Source organism: Sebastes umbrosus, chromosome 8, assembly GCF_015220745.1.
Source record: "Sebastes umbrosus isolate fSebUmb1 chromosome 8, fSebUmb1.pri, whole genome shotgun sequence".
Lineage (NCBI taxonomy): Eukaryota > Metazoa > Chordata > Actinopteri > Perciformes > Sebastidae > Sebastes > Sebastes umbrosus.
Window position 1 is genome coordinate 1,819,386 of NC_051276.1, and position 18,299 is coordinate 1,837,684.

At 39.9% G+C, this 18,299-nt stretch overlaps 1 long non-coding RNA gene across 1 annotated transcript; it reads right to left on the reverse strand.

The window, feature by feature from the left end:
* Positions 1 to 241: 241 nt before the first annotated feature.
* On the reverse strand, positions 242 to 17,939 carry LOC119492662. The gene is made up of 3 exons (XR_005207829.1): positions 17,703 to 17,939; positions 2,664 to 2,670; positions 242 to 253 (listed from the first exon to the last, which is right to left on the reverse strand). It is a non-coding gene; the product is annotated as an uncharacterized LOC119492662 (long non-coding RNA).
* Positions 17,940 to 18,299: the final 360 nt, after the last annotated feature.

Below are 18,299 nucleotides of genomic sequence, written 5' to 3' on the forward strand. Positions count from 1 at the left end.
TCTAGCTTGAGTTCAGACGGCCATGATCAGTGCTTTCACGTGTCGCACTTGGACTGATGCACCTGCATTTTTATCCTACAGCTACAGATTGTTAACAACTAAGACAAGGTTGTTAGGGAACTTTCAATCCGTGAAATGAGTTTATCAGAGGAAATGAGGTCATAATCATGATCCCATTCCGTTTGAATCAAGACTACCTGTAACACAAGCCAGACTAAACAATAAAAACCTTTGCATATACAAACATCATGCTCTCTTGAAGCCCAAACAAGGGGTGATTCTGTTTACAGCTGATAACATTTTATGTTTAGAAAGAAAAGGAAGTGGAGTAAACACAAGTTGACATATCATAAAACACATGGCTGTAATATGCACCACAGATCCACAGGTTATAGCTGCGTATTCTATGGAGATCTTCATCCGTTATGTCCTCTAGAATACAATAATAAACATTTGGCTTTAAATGCCAGTATCTGATCTTTTTATTTTTGCCCACAACTCAAATTTTGAATTTCTTTTGGTGGAAGTGTTCTGTGTTTGCATGTTAAGAATTTTTTTAAATCGGTCAAACCGATTGGCTGAAAAATGTTTTTGTTATTATATTATCTAGTATTTGGGCACATGGACTATTGTGTTTGTAATAGACTCCATTATATTTTAGGAAAAAACAGTAGTCCAATGTGCCCAAATAGGTGATAAGGATATGTCTGTATCCCAAAAACTACAAGGAGCTCAATCAAGTATTTGCTATCTATGAACTCATAACAAGTTGAATATCAAAGATATGAACACATATGCACTGTAAAAAAATATTTCATATGAAAAACATTTAATAAACATACATTTAGTGTTTTTGCTCATTTCTTTTTTTTAAATCCTGACTTTGACTATTATTAAAAGTGTGATTTTTCATGTGATCTCAAAATGTTAATGTACTGGTGACCAATCTGAACAAATGTTGTGGCATTTTTCCTTATCATGCCAAATATAGTCCATGGTCAAAAATGGGTTAAATAATACTTGTAATGAAAGTTCAATATCAGTGGCAAAAACACTACTGTGGTTGAAAACAGTATTGCTCCATTTTTCTACTTGCATGATTTTTCCCACCCGTTCCCCCCACACATTTTTTCCTCACCACTATATGACCAGCAATGTTTGCTGTGCTTTGTTGTCAAATTCTATTTTTCAGGTCCAGATCTGATCTGTTATCAAGCAGACTTGGCTCGGCGTGCCGCCTTGAGCACAGCCAGTGCCAGACTGTTCATATCCTCTCTCACACTCATGCTGCCCCCCCACTCTGTGGTCAAGATACATTTCTGTGGTCCTAACTTCTCATAAGCACCATCACAGTTGAGAAAATTCATCTTTTATGATTTAATACTTTCACTTTATGCTACACAAAAGTGCATCTCTTTAGGGACACCGTATGGCAAGAATAATAAAATTATTCAAAACAGACCTCAATTTATGTATACTGGATTTTTTTAAGTGTTCTTCCGTATGAATAATATATGCTAATAGCACTGTACAACACACACAGACATACGTCTGCATGGACGCTTTCACACACAAACACACACACACGCCGGTCAGCCAGAAACTTCTCTGACTTGAATCAGAGGTGAAGGTAAACAATGGGGTCATTGTTTTTTGCTGCAGATGAGACACTCGTGTAATGAATGCTAAGAGATACACAAGAGGCATACATTTGGCTGAGCGCAACCTGTCCGTCAAATTAAACTCATGCTTACACATCGATGTTTCCACTGATAAGCACACAGTACAGTTCAAGAGCAGTACTTGCTGCTTTTCCATTTAAAAGTCATGATTTCATGTTACTTCATATGAATGGACATCTGTCATAATTATTTAAATGACTTGTGTTTTTCTTTAAAGTAATAATCTCGAAGATTTTCATTTAAATAAAATGTCTGTTAAGTCCATGGATGTATAAAGAGAACTGGATACAGTGTCGGAGGCGGGGCCCCGTTCATTCCTATGAAAGTTACTCAGTGGTGCATGGAGCAAAAAAGCTTGACTTCCGAGTATAACATTATCCGGATCTTATGGCAATCTTCCACATCCATTGGGCCCATAAAGCAAGCGCAGTGCCGTTTCCTTCACTCCCGCCTCCGAGCCCATGGTCTCTGACTCATTCACATGAATGAAGGAAGGAAAATAACTCTGGATTCAGTGCATTTTACAATTGTTGTTATCCACCTTATTCCTAGCCCCCATGATGCCTTGTGTGAATTACATCCGTGAATTACGTCCGTGAATTACGTCCGTGAATTACGTCCGTGACTTCCGGCGTGTCGTGTCGCTGAATCTTTTTCCATTTTAACGCTACGCTAATCGTCTCTCCTAGAGCGATTATGTTAAACAAATCTAGTAAAACATGTGTGAACACCACCTATTACAGCTCAGGCGGGATAATGTGATCATAGCTCTGCCTTCTTCTATGGAGGGATGGAGGATGACCTGAATTTATATTTAATTTATATTTTTATTTATATTTAATTCATATTTTTATATTTTTATATTTTTTTATATATTTTATATTTTTATTTTTTATATTTAATTAATATTTTAATTTTTGTTTATAGCTTATTTTGTAAATTGTACATTGGTAGAAATTCAATTTTTTATTTTATTCTAACGTTTTATCTATTCTTTTGTTATCATACGTACTGTTTGACTTGCACCAACATAACCAAAGCAAATTCCTAGTGTATACCTTTTACACCTGGCAATAAACACCATTCTGATTCTGATTCTGAAGAAGTGGCCTCAGATAACCTACACTAGCATATTTAGCTACTTTATTGACTCCGTTGCTGCAGACGGTGAAGCGATGAACAATCTGAAAAGCTCTGAGGCAGATCAGGACTTCCACAGTAATAAGGTTTAGTTTTTTTCATCATCTTTCTGGGATGGTACCATTCCTACAGTTTGTGAAGCCAAGGTTGGTCTGCCTAGAGCCAGCTATCGGATGGATTGCCATGCAATCTGCTACACACATTCACATCCTCTTCAGAATGAATTTTAATAACTTTGATGGTCGTCGGACCTTTAATCTAGCGCCACCATCAGGTCAAATTTGTTCAATACTTTGGTTTATGACTAAATACCAAACCGATAAAATTCCCATCAGCCTCAACTGTACTTTGTATTTTGTGCCAATTAGCAAATGTTAGCATGCTAAGATGGTTTATATAGTAAGCATCCTACATGCTTAACATTAGCATGTTAGCATGTTAGCGTCACAGACCCGCTAGCATTGCTGTAGACTCTTACTGTCATCATGTTGGTCCATTCTCAAACTCTTGGACCAATTTGAAAAATCCTTTCTTTTGCTGCACCTCACAATGAAGCTCTAACTTGAGTGAGAAAGTTTGAAAGTGTCTGATTTGTATGTAGATAAAACATGCATCTATTTAGTTTTAAATTGATTTGTTTGTCTCTTCTGAAAACCTTATACAGGAGGGGAACTTTGTCTGTTCAGTCACAGTCAGCCCTGGCTAATCACTGCCTATATACTGTAAATACACAGCTCTTCTCCTGTTTATCCAACCAGGTCACTTCCTTACTTTCCTTTGCCACTAATGTAAAATGCATCACTTCCCATGTGTCTGAGGATTCTTGATTTAGAGTAGCAAAATAGACCGATTTAAAAAAAAATAATTATTACTTGAAATCCCGGTGCATATTATAGACTCTTAGACTCTGGGTCCTGTGGAAACTATTCAAGCATATTATATGACTCAATGTGGGGGATAATAGTTCATTGCCTTGTTTGCTTTGTTTAAAAAAACAACTAGTGAGAGCATTTTTCTCAGAAGGCTCCCAGTACACCTTGCTGTTTGCCAAATCACAGCCACAAAAAAATGTTCCTGAGAATAAATTTAGATCAGAATTGTGAGAACGGGATCTCAGAAGGAAGAAAACCTTCCAAAAGATTAATGGTGTGAAAAGGGGAGGCAACTCCTGCCACCCAATAAAGTCAAAGCTTAAGCAAACAGCTAAAGCTCTCTCACCCCGGCCCAGATCTATGCTCTTACAATTTAAGTGTGTGTGTGTGTGTGTGTGTGTGTGTGTGTCGGTGTAGGGAGGTGAGGGGTGTCTGCATGGAGTTACTATTCAAACACACACACACGCAAACACACGCACACACACACACACACACACACACACACACACACACACACACACACACACGCACACACACACACACACACGCACACACACACACACACACACATTCACACACACAAACATACACACATGCTCTATGGTCCATACAGTACCCCATAAACATATTAAAGTATAGCGCTTGCTGAAAGATTCGCTACATCTCCCAATAAATAAACATTAACGTCTTTTTAATGGCTTTCAAAGTGAGATATCCCCAGTGCCAGCTCCTCCTCTTAAATAAATACTTGTTATTATTATTCAAACAACACTTCCCTCCCTGCAGCCAAGGAGCATTTCTCTTCTTAAATCTTTTTTTATTAGTTGATAGGCACTGAACAAATAAAACAATCCATGAATGAAAGTAAATTACAAGGGGGGTGGGGGGGGAGAAGTAATGTGGTTAAGTTGTTGTTGTTTTCATTAAGCTTCTACTCCAAAAACTCCTCAAAATACATTCGTTATATTTTGTAGAAATGCAATTTTGTGATCACATCTTCAACCTGTACTCTGATACAATGTGTCTGCTTAATGATGCCAAAAATACAGTTTTTGATTGTGACAGAAATGGTTAAATATAACTTAAAGGGGACCTATCATGCTCATCTTCAGATTCATACTTTATTTTGTGTTTCTACTAGAACATGTTTACATGCTTTAATGTTCAAAAAATGCTTTATTTTTCTCATACTGTCTGTCTGAATATACCTGTATTCAACCTCTATCAGAAACGCTCCGTTTTAGTGCATTTCAATGGTATGGCAATGGAATTGCGTTGCTAGGCAACAGTTTTTGTCCATGTTTACTTCCTGTCAGCTGATGTCATTCACATACACTGCAACAGGAAATAAACTGGGACATATTTAGAATGTTTACGTTTAAAACTGTAAAATTGTCTAAATATTGTCCATTTGTGACATCACAGACAGAAATCCTGATGGCTTGTTTCAAACGCACAGTTTCTGAATATGAGCTGTGTGTATTTATCTGTGGATTGAGCATTTTGATACTTTCATAGTATTTATTTATCACTTAAACCTTTTATAATATAAAAGACATGAAAATCTCACTTTTTACAATATGGGACCTTTAAATGTTGGATAACAGTGTAAAACATGTGTATTCTTCTCTGTGGAATTTAAAACATACAATCAAGTTAAAGGAATAGATTTGTAAGTGCTAAAGTATTTATTAATGTATGTACATATTGATTTGGTTTTACATCAACATCACTATGATATGTCTGAATATGTTTGGACAATGCAATATGTCCCTAGAGTTTGCTGTGAACATAAACACAAAAAACACCATCTCCAGCTGTAAGAGATTATGCAGTCATAAATATTTCAGGTGGAATATCTGTGAATTTCAATATCAAAATATGGTATCACAATGCACAGAAAGATTTGGAGTAGTTGCTGTATTAGAAAAACATTCACAACGGCGTCTAATAAAAGAGAGAGGAGTGTGTCCTGCCTTAAATCCGTAAAACCGGTCTTAAATTTAATGCTTTTCTCCATTAATTTGAATCAAATGGACAAGAATTTAAAACAGTGTCTAAATGAGCCCGCTGGGCTCCTGTGGGCTGAGCTGGACGGAGAGCTGTAAATGACCTGTCTGTTGGAAATTATGTCCACAGTAAATGTGAGAACTACTTTTACTGTTCTCTCTATAATCACTCGCGCTCTATTCCGTTTCATTCAATTAATGTTTTATTGGCAAAGCTGCAAAATATGGTGTTGCCAAATTAAATGTTGCCAGTTTAAGAGGAACATGGCGGGAGAGTGATGAGAAGGTATATACCCCTTCTCAAGCCCTCTTTTTTTTTTTATTTCAGACCATGCACATGTGCACCTTCATGCAAACATACAATCCCACCCAAGCATGCATTCACACACACACACGCTCTCCCACTCAGTCTTCCTTTGGGAAGGCCAAAGGTCTGAATTGGCTTGTCGTTCACTCCAATGCAGGGTGATGTGTGTGTGTGTGTGTGTGTGTGTGTGTGTGTGTGTGTGTGTGTGTGCATGTGTGTGGGGGGGGGGGGTACGAACACTCCAGGTGCTCTCCAGAAGGGAAGATAAAAATCTGTTCTCTAGTTGGGCCTCTGAATCTGCCAACAGGAGAGAGGTTGACCCCAACAACCTGTGTCCTGGCCCGTGTTTAATGGCTGAAACTTCCCACACGGAGCAAGAGACACACGGAGACAGAAAGCCACATGTGGCAGAGGGGGGTGCTGGGATTTATCTCATTTAAATGTACACATCATAACCCTTTATAAACATGAGGCAAGCTGAAGCTTGATATGTTCATTTAGCTCATGTCTAATCATAAGCAGCTAGATGTAAATGTATTAAAATGCCACACATCAATTACTGTAAATAGAAAACACATTTCCACCCCACACTTTAGACCCCCCTGTACATACCGCAGTAATTTTGAATTCATATTGTAACATATGACTTAATATACGGCCTGAAAACAACGCAGACACCCCAGGCACATTTATTGTAAATAATCTTGTAATGCACACGGGGCGAGCTGCTCGCTGCAACACTTTTCCTGTGGGCAGCTTTAGCAGAAATGTTAAAGAATGCTGCAATCACCATTTGGCTCAGCTGGTAAAAGATAAAATCGTGTTGTTCACCCAGTTCTACATACATAAATAAACGTCCCTGTGGGCAACACGTTTTATTGGTCACAGCGGAATACCGTTTCCATTTCTAAAAGCTCAAATAGACAATTGAAACCATATTAGAGGGCGTGAGAGATACGCAACTCTCGTTTGCATGTGCGCACATGCATGTGGATGTGTGTGCGCGTGTTAAGAGTGTGTGTGTCCAGGCGGAGCTGGCTTTGATTAGAGCCTGTATGATAAAATGGGAGGCAGCTGAAGGCAGGAGCTGGGGCTGGTTAGCGGCTGCCGACAAATGGAGAGAGACCAGGAAGATCTTTATCAAACACACATGAACGTTCGGTGGTGGGGGGCGGGGAGGAGCCAGGATGGCAATTTACACACACACACACACACACACAGGCATAACTACGCAAGCCAACAGAACAGAGGAGCAAGTAAGCATGTTCATTTCGGAGTAATCATACAAACTAAGGGAACCTAGAGGGAGGGAAGGGATAAACACAGAGTAGTGTGTGCTGCTGAAGCCCAGAGAGAGCTCGTGAAATAGAAACAAGAGCGAGGAATAAAACAGCAGTACAGTGAAACTCTTGCAAAACACCATCAGTGACTTTTCCCATTGTGGTGTTTAGCCAGGAGTAATATGTCATGGCTTCATTGTGCCTCTAATCTGATAAGGCTTTATGGTTCCTGCTGCTATTAGCGTCATCTATTGTCATTTGAGGTAGCAGGATGGCAGCCCGTGGCACTGACCTCTCACAGATCCAGATTGAGTTTGGAGTCACGCCTGTTCCTGACATCAGAATCTATCTAGAGACGATGGTGGGCGGGCGCAGGGGAAGTGAATAATAGTTTCTGCTGCTTGCATATACTGGAAGAAGGGAGGACGTGATGAAGATACACCGCGTTTTGTCTCCCCCAAGAGGCGGGAGAACAATCTGCTCCGGTTTACACTCACTGGACCTCCCTCTGCGCGTCTTCCTCCTCTCTGCTTCCCTCCGTTTCATTCCACATCTCCAAACCAAAACAGACACCACATGTGGTGCTGACGACCTTTTCCCGTGTTTGAAGTACATCGTCTCTCGTACACGGTTTTCAGAACACGGCCTATTTGGCTTTATAGGCCTGAGCTTTAAGGTTAATTTAATTGTACAATATATGTTTATTTCACAGCACATCCCACAGATGAGTTCCAACTACAATAATACACCAGTCATAGTTTGTCTTAAATTCAATCCATATGGTTATGATTTATGCCTTGTCTGCTTTTTCACGCTACAGTAATGCCATGAAATTTCTGAATAGACATATCTCCACAGTCAGTGACTCCCCGTGACCTAAGCCTTTTAGTCAATGATAAATTGAAAATAAGAGAATGGAGGATAACATCTCTTGAGCTACAGAAAGATGGCTTTTATTAAGCTGCAAAGAGATGAGTATCCTTTTCCTATACTTTCACGGTTAAATGAACACAGGGCTGAATGTTTGGTCCTGCATGTTATTCCCTCACAGAAATTAATAAGCATTTAGATCATGTTTCTCTTCGGTATTTATACGTGGGAACCGTGCCCCCCCTCTTCCTCCTCCTCCTCCTGTCCACCTTTTTCCTGGTCTGAATTAACTGGAAACATGTTTCCACCACTGATAAGTATCAGAGAAGACAGGCCTGAGATTACTTTGGATCTTAGAACTGCTTCTTTTTTATTTTTCATTTTGGACAGAAGATAAGAGAGGGTTGAACAAACACACCGAACCCGCTGCCGCCCCGCTGCCGAGGGAAGGTCACATACTTCTGGTATTCCACCGAGGGGACTCCCACAGAAAGAAAAACTTTTCAAATTGATTTGATACTACTTAACTTGATCGCCTCAGAAAGCACGGTTACTGTTTTGACATTAGACATGATATGTTTGTATAAGCCGCGGGGAATAACGCCCAAATGGATCCTGCGAGGTCTGATTGATATCGAAGAAATGTAATTCTATATTCTGCTGATGGATGTCAAGGATGCATTATAACGATTACTGGTAAACTGGCATGTAGAGCACATTTAATAATGCTCTAAATGCTAAGAGCTTTGAACTTTTCTGCCCGGTGCGCCATAGTTAATGGTGCTTAATGAAATAATAGATGGCTGTGATTGACCACTGCAGAATACTTCTCAGAGCCTAATTGAAAACAGTAAGCCGTACTGACAACTTGGAGCACACTGTACACTTTGAGAGGTAATGAAATGTGCAGTTGTGTGCGTGAACGGTATTTTATAAAAGCCAGAGACTTTTTAGTGTTATATTATTGACAGTTTAGGGCTGCAACAAACGATGAATTTCACGATTAATCTGACGATTATTTGTCTGATGAACGGATTAATCATTTTGTCTATAAAATGTCAGAAAAGACAGAACAATGTATTCAATTAAAATAAATATATGTATATATTCAATTTATAATGATATAAACAAATAAAAGAAGCTTCTTTTTTTTTTACATTTTTGCTTTATTAAAGACAATTAATTCATTGTTCAAATTGATGCAGACTAATTTTGATTGACTAATATATTAATTGACTAACTGTTTTCAGCTCTAATTCAGTTTCCTTAAAAGTTTTCCTTTTCATAAAAGTGTGCAGGGCTGCTACTAACGATTATTTCATTGTTAATCTGTCGATTATTTTCTTAATTAATCGATTAGTTGTTTGGTCTATAAAATGTGAGAAAATGGTGAAAAATGTCGATCAGTGGCTAATTCATTAATGATTTTATACATGTACTTAGGAGACAATAGGTCCAAATAAAACACCGCCAAATTATGCTTGTTTAGTGAATATTTACAATGTTTAAGATAATCAGTGTTACAGCTTAATATATTTTAAATGTGTCACTCATTTATCAACTCTTAAATGTGTTTTCACCTAACATTGCGTTACGGCTAACTATATTCAGAGGCATTAGGTCATCTGCCATGTTGGTCCTGCAGGTGGGGAGGCGGTGGGTCCTCAGCTGTTTTGCATCACAGATAATGAGATGCTCCCCTGACCCCCGGCAGTCGCTTCCAGTCTGAAATTGATCGATGAGAGCCCCCCCTTTGAACCTTATCTGGTGTTGGGCTTTGCATTATGGCTCTACATCTGGAAGAGAGATCAGGGCTTTTGCGTGGACTTCTGGATGAGGACGTGACCAGACTCTATTGCTCGGTGCATTACTGCCAAGCCACCAAAGTTGCTCACTTCCTCCACAAGTTTCCGTCAGGGGAAAAACAGCCTCTGATGTCTGACATGTCACGGTTTGGTGATGTATGAGCTATGAGACAGAGACTTTAAATAGAAGAATGTACTGTTTGTGTTTTTCTCTTCATCTCGTATGTGTCCCCAAACATTAAAATGAATAAATTTTTTTATTGCAGCCATTAGGTTGGAGAAGATAACAATAAATTTTATGTTGGCGTTGGGCAAACATCAGACATAAATTTTACCTACTTATGTCTGTCGAGGACCTTCCTGTGTCGGAGGCCCTTCCTACATTCCCAAGATGACTCCCCAATGATTTACATCTGCTCTTTTCAACATTGTCGTTTTTTTTGTAAAATATACTATTAGCAGGATGTTAGTGGCAGCCTTTTTTCTTAAAGGGGACCTATTATGCTTTTGTGCTTTTTCCTTTTCCTTTAGTGTATTATATAGTTTTTTGGTCTATGTAAAAGGTCTGCAAAGTTACAAAGCCCAAAGTCCATGCGAAAAGGAGTTCCTCTCCCCCACAGAAACACTGCTCCTGAACTGCCTGAAATGCCTTGCTTAAAGGTCCCATATTGTAAAAAGTGACATTTTCATGGCTTTTATATTATAAAGCAGGTTTAAGTGATATATAAATACTGTGAAAGTATTGAAATGCTTAATCCACAGAGAAATACACACAGCCCGTATTCAGAAACTGAGCTTTTGAAACAAGCCGTCAGGATTTTTGTCCATTTGTGATGTCACAAATCTACAATATTTAGACCATTTCAAAGTTTTAAATGTAAACATTCTAAATGGGTCCCAGTTTATTTCCTGTAGCAGTGTATGTGAATGTCATCAGCTGACAGGAAGTACACAAGGACCCAAGCTGTTGCCTAGCAACACAAGTCTGTTGCCATTCTATTGCAATTCCATTGAAATGTACTAAAACTTAGCGTTTCAGACAGAGGGTAAATACAAGTATATTCAAGCAGACAACATGAGGAATAAAAAGGGTTTTTTAAACATTAAAGTATGTAAACATGTTCTAGTAGAAACACAAAATACAAGTATGAACCTGAAAATGAGCATGATATGGGACCTTTAACGTCTTGCCTTTTCTTCTGTAGAGTGGTGATGTCACCAAGTAACACATTTGCATAACGGCTAGTTTGGCACACCCTCAAACAAAGCCAGTTGGAGCGGAGCTGGAGCGGAGTCCAAAGAGTTTGATTCAGTTGACAATTCACAACAGAGTGGGCCAGCTGACCAATCAGAGCAGACTGGACTTTTCAGGAGGGGAGGAGCTCAAACAGACAAAACGAGGTGCTGCAGCACAGCCGGAATGAGAAATGTAAAGCGTTTTTTGAACATTAAAGAATGTAAACATGTTCTAGTAGAAACCCAAAACACAAGTATGAACCTCAAAATAAGCACAATAGGTCTTCTTTAATTCCCTTAAGTACTTCTCTGATAGGTCCTCTGTACCATCGAAGAGTCCCACAGGTAAGACAATGACAATCAGTGCTCTTTACATCAGCACTGCCACCAGCTCCGCCAGCTCCACAGTAACGTAAAAGTTAATATGAAATGGCCAACAATTCTGATTATTTAGAAACATGCACAGGAAGGCAAAATTGACAATATCAACAATATTACTTTTGATTCAGTTTTCAGCTTATGAAAAGCATATATCAGCGTGTCATAAAGAAATTAACACAGTAAAATACCATTCCAACACCAAATAATGAGTATACATATAAATTTATATTCCTGCTGCAGGCCCAGCAGGGAGCCTCAGTGCTTCTGCCACAGCTCCCATCTTTCGCCAGTGATGCTGTTAAACCCAGTGAGCTGAGGTCCATGACTATCAGTAATTAGCTTTCTTGGTTTAACAGCATGTGTGATCACCAGATCCATCCTGCATCCAGTGCCCGCTGGCAAAACAAAAGGCTCCCAAGGCTGCATTTTTCCAAAGTTGTCCGGGTTCTGTTTCTGTAATAAACCTAATTTGTTGTCGTGCCTTGTTAAAGTCCAAATAAAAGCCCGATTATTTTGTTCTTGGAAAAATAAAGGTGCTCATTGCACAGCATACTGGATCTGGGTATGACTCATAAAACAGAGTACTGCATGTGATTAGGGATTTATATGTAAGCGGTACGGTGTTATTGCTGATTATGTGCATTGTGTGTTTTGCTGATAAAACACTGAATGTGCTATGCCCTCTTTGTGTGTGTGTGTGTGTGTGTGTGTGTGTGTGTGTGTGTGTGTGTGTGTGCGTGTGTGTGTGTGCGTGCGTGCGCGCGGGCGGGCGCGCGTGCGTGTGTGTGTGTGTCCTTGCATGCATTGTTTTTTTTCATATTTTTTTTCCCTTCCAAGCAAAGGACCTCATTGAACCAACCTTCAACACAACAGTGCACATTTTAAACACTGTCTAACCACTGACAGACAACATCCAGTTTCAATTACGGCTTCGTATTGAGCCCCCAGCAGGAGGCCTAATTGGAGCTGTGGTACGAGAGCATCGTGAGGGTCGAGCCAGGAACTGTGTTCAAAATTCTAGCTCCATTATGGCATTACACCTAGTCTAATATCTCATGACATTTAAGGACCATACTAATAGTTCTGTATGCCAATTTACTACAAATTACACATACTTATACAACATTGCCAACATTTGTTCAAAGCATACCTACTGTTTTAGATCACTGACATAAATATGACGTTTATTGTAATGTATTACCTATTTAAAGGAGTCATGAAATGTTAACTTTTACGATCAAACGCACTATGGTACACTGGAAAACCAGCAGTGATGTAATATGTAATCTGTAAATGGGCCTAAACATTTAGAAACACTGATGAAGCCCATTAAAGTGGCAGTAGGCAGTTTGGCAGCATCATTGGGCAAAAATTCCATAATGACCTTTCAGAACCTTCAGAGTTTGCAAGTGATTGACAGCTGGCTCAGAGACGGCAGACTCCTGCTCGGCTCTGATTGCTTGTTTTCCTCCGGTCTGTGAAATCTTGCAGATGCTATTAAGAGCACCGGAGGACACCGCAAGACACCGCAGGACACCGCAGGACACCGCAGGACACCGCAGGACACCGCAGGACACCGCAGGACACCGGAGGACACCGGAGGACACAGAGGCACATGATTTCTTTTCAGATTACCTGTCACGATATAGTGACCGTTTTATAAAAATAACTTTTTTTTAAAATCATATTTGCTCCAATTCTACCCACCGCTGCTTTTAACATTTTATAAGAAATGCACCCCACACACCTTTCCAAGAATTGCATCGTACAGTGGGTTAAATTCATATAACATATAGTATTCATAGAAGCTCATCACTTCATTAATCTTCTGTCATCGGGTTTAAAAGAATCCATTAGAGCTAATTACAGACAATTAGAGAGAGCAAAGGAATGATCTTATAAAGCATATCTAACCAGATTACGTTGCAGCATTAGCCGAATATTCATTGTAATTATTGAGACAGTAAACATAGTGTTATGTGTGAGGAAAATTTGCATTCTTACTGATCCAAGCTAATTAGATAAAAAAGGGACAAGAACAAAGTAACCAAAAAATATTTATCTCAGAGAACATTTTGCATATATTAGATGAGAAAAAAACAATCTGATTGGTGTATGTGCTGTCTTGGTTCACACACATCCAGCCAATCAGTGGCTTGTTGAGGGGCTGGATGTTAAAAAAAAGAGCACCTGTGCCTCGATGGGCCCCCTACCACATAATGAAATCTCCACATGTTCTACTAATTTGCTTTTATTGCACTACCTAAATGGGCTTGCATTTCACTGTTGCGTGAAAAATAATAAACACTGAATAGAAATGGGGGACCACAGCAAAACCACGGCCATTACTACCCCCCCCACCCCCACCCATTCGCCCTCTGTCTCCCTTGTTTCTTCAGCCCTGGCTACATAGATGCGTTTCCAATTAGGCCCATAGAGCAGAAGAGTCTAATATATATTCATAGCTGGTATGAATGACAGAGGAGTGATGATAATGATCACGATATGAGCTGAGGAAAGCAATTACAGTCGCCGCTACCATAAATAGTAATTGCAAAAAATCTCTATCATTACAAAGAGAAACCACAAAACACTCACTATACAGCCGGCATTCAGCGTAGAGGAGGAGGGGAGGTGGAGAGGAGCTACTTTTTTTAATGAAAGTAGTGTTTGCCAACTTTCCCAAACAAGCCGTTCAATAAGCACTTCAAATGAGTGGCCATGCAGATGTGTTATTGACTCTAATCACTGATCAGTCTTTTAGTGGTTTCTCTGAAATTGACTTTCTCTCCACAGTTTTAAATGGTGTGCAAACGGTAACGGGAAACCGAGTCAATTACACAAGTTACTGTATGTTAGTAATTACTTTATTCCGAAGATAATTTGGCTTTAGTCTTCGCTCTTTCCTTGCTTTCGCACACTAAACGCACAATAATTGTGACTGTGTGTACATATCTGAATGCACATGCCCTACTATGTGCCTGCTTGTGCACTAATGGCTGCTGCAGTGTGTGTGTGTGGGAAACAGAGGGAGTTTAGGGGGTATGATTTATAGCGCTCCGCAGGTTATAACTCATTTCAAACAGAATTTCCTGCCTGTGTGATTGCATTCCTCTGTAATGCCCTTGACAGAATGGAAAGCACAGCCGATGTTCCATGTCTAAAGACAGACATTTTTGGGTGTGACTTCTGAATCCGCGCTTATAAATTACCCCCTTACGAGGCAAGTCGATTGTCCCATGAAGACAATAACGAATCCCATTCTGGCATTACAGAAAATGTCAGCAAATGATTTGGGGCTATTACGGGATATCATACCGGCAAAATTATTTATGGATCAAAAATGGGATGACTGGATGATGGTCCAATGAATCACAGGGCGACAGCGGCCTGTAGTTTTGACCTTATAACAGTCTTACAATGGATCACATTTAACGGAGGACAAATCGCAACAAGCTCCCTAAAAAACTGCAGAGGAATTAAAATGCTAATTAGGCTGCTTATGAGCCAAGTGAAGTTACACATGGAAAACCATTTACTCTGAATTGTCCCAGAGGTCGACTTTTTCCGCCATTCCCAGTAGCCAATGGGAGAGAGAACCTCGCGAGCCAGGTGATTTTATTTGTGGTAATTAAAGGTTAATTTATTATATAAAATAAAGCCAACCTAGTGCTTAACTGTGTTGGCACATTTCTCCAGCCTGAGGCCTGCAGCTGCGTGTTATCAGCAGCACAGAGAGAAACACTCACCGGAGAAGAGCTTGACCAAGTCCGGGTGCGTGTATGTTTTATGTGCATGTCCATGTGTGTGAATGTGCATAAATAGTACAGTCGTAGAAAAAAAAATCTAAATTAGGGAAGCAAGAAAATGAGACGGTGTTACCAGAAACACTGTCGTTGCATTCGGTAGCCATTAAATGGGTTTAATGAATGCAGGTCAAAGCCTGCACTTAAATTGGATGTCTTTGATATAATAACTCTGCCTCAGCCTTACAAGCTGCTACTATGTGTTTGTGTGTGTGTGTGTGTGTGCGTGTGTGTGTGTGTGTGTGTGAATAGGGTTGATGGCGCTCTGACGCAAGTTGGACCGTTTCTGTTTTTTTGCTTTATGCACACATACTTGCATTTACACACCAACATGGAGGCATGCACACACAAAGACAGAGAGAGTATGGCACTCCATGAATCAGCAGTATGTCTAATTTCTCAGCACATTACAGAGAGGATGGCCTTGTAAGACTCCAAATGAAAGGCCTAATGTCCCGCTATTGATTTTCCCTCCCTTAAATTGTACTTCATTTATGGCCGTGTCTACCATTTTTTTCAAACGAGGGAAAAAAACAAGTTGGGAAAAGGAGTTGGAAAGAAAAGCAACAGGCAGGCAGAATGTGCACAGCACCAGCAGGAGGACAGACAATAAGGAAGACAAACAGCTGCGGGGGATACGGACAAACACGGGAGAGAAAAGCAACGCGTCAGTCCCGTCTTCATAATAAGATACGCTTACTTCCCCAACACATCCCAAAAACAGCGAGAGCTGCCATTCATCCTCCCTCCATTTAAAGCTTCTGGAACAAATAACCGTAGGGGGAGGCACCCGGCTCCTCCAAGTCTTTATGACAAAGGTTTGGCCGTATCTTACATCTCGGAGTAATAAGTCAGTGATAATGGCCTGTTTTTCTTTGGCTTTATTAAAGAAAAAAGCCTCGTTTTTATCAACATCTGTCTCGCTGTGTTCCAAAGAGTGTCCTTTCGTTGATCCGGTGTGGCTCAAATCTTCCTTTATTTAAACCTCCTGCTTTTATCAGTTCTGCTCAGCATGCTTGTTCCTTTGCAGCCTCACCTTGGTACACAGTCATGCAGTTGCACACTTTCACACTGAGCACTGCTCTGCTACACTAACAACCTAACAGCTACGGGCGATGGAACATGTCCCCGCTGCTGCAGTTGGAAGGTTAAATGCCTTGCTCAGGGGCTGCTGTTGAGAAAAATGACAGATCAGGAATCAGAGATTTCTCCCTGTTGGCTCCAGAATTTGAACCGCTGACCTCTGAAACTACCTCAACTTTCTGTTAAAAAAAAAATGATCAAGTTTTAGGTGGAGAAGCATGGCATGTTATTTCTGTGTACAGTAGATTGTCTTCCACAATGTAACCAGACTTTGGTTAGCAGCAATTTGTTGGCCCGAGATGCTGCGCTATGATATCTAACACTCCTGACCTTTTCCTATAGTAGGCAGTCTATGCTATACAAACATCAGAGAGTAACAGAAATACTAAGCTGGAAATCAGCTGAAAACTATTTCTCTGCAGCTAAACAGTGTATGTATCACAGAGATAAAAAAAATAAAGACATAAAGATTGGGAGAGCTTATGGGAGAGTATGATGTGTGTGTGTTTTCCAGCGCGTTTGCATGCATGAGTCTGGCTGTATGCGGTAAATGGGTGCAAAGTCGCCTACAACAACATTTAGCGTAAGTTCGAATGACCCCTAAAAGCTTGTGTGAGGTCATGTAATATTTGGACAGCCTAGTCCAATTTAGCCAGTCATATCTCCATCTGCTTTGCTCTGTATTTACCTCGAACGGGAATTGAAAACTGAGATTGGCCAGCTGTGTGCATTTAGAAGTATGGCAGAGGAAGGCAGTGCCGCCCACCTCCCCCCCAGCTTTGCCGCCGTTAGCGTCCCAATTTGTCTCCTCTATCCACCATGTACTGAGTCAAACAGTGTGCCTCCTGTCTCGCTGACCGTCTGGCACAGTCAGTAGGTTGATTTTATTAGCTGATGCTCATGTACGGTTTTCAAATGTGATGGGTTGGAAAAGGTTCTAATGCAAATAAACATACATTAAGTTTCTTTTTTTCACATAACACCTGGAGACTTGTTGACGTTACCTGTTACATTTAATTAGCGACTGTGTGGCATAAAGCACGGCCACGCTCATGACTGTGAACGATGAAGTGAGAGTGACGCAAACAGACTGTCACACAGAAAAAAGAATGAAAAAAGAATGAAATGCAGATTGGTTAAGTATTTATAGTTTTTATATGTCAATGAAGTATTTGCCATCGCCCCAATATAACGAAGGTGAATGGAATTCCATTTGTGGTGCTTACAGCACTTTTTATTTTATTATTTTATTTAAAAGGGACCATGTACAGTTTAAAATATAAATGTCACCATTTGATGCACCGTACCAGATTATAGCTTTAAGATAATTCACATCTGTAGTCTCTTGGCAGGTCAAGACAAGGAAACATACTACAGTCATACAAGAAAGAACATATAAAACGCACAATACACAGCTACACACAATAGCACATCACAAAGTATGCTTGTCAAGTAAAAGCAAGTCATGAAGACCATGGAATAGAGATCAGTGAGTACAGAGCTGAGCAGCTTTCAACAGACGTTTTAAGTTGGTTTTGAAAGTGCTGATAGAGCTGCAGCTCCTCACATCGTCAGGCAGGCTGTTCCACTGATTTGTGGCCTTAACAGAACAAGCTGATGATGGTACAGTAGAACCTAGCATAGAATATCTTCTTAAGGGTCTAATAGAATCTACTGAGCGAGAATGCACAAAATCACTCAGTGGAGGAGGGGCCAAACCATTTAGAATTTTATAAACGAGGCACAAATTTGAAAATAATCAAAAATTCTCAAAGCTCAGTAAATTATATGAAAAAACACTGAAAAATTACATGTAATACATTCATCT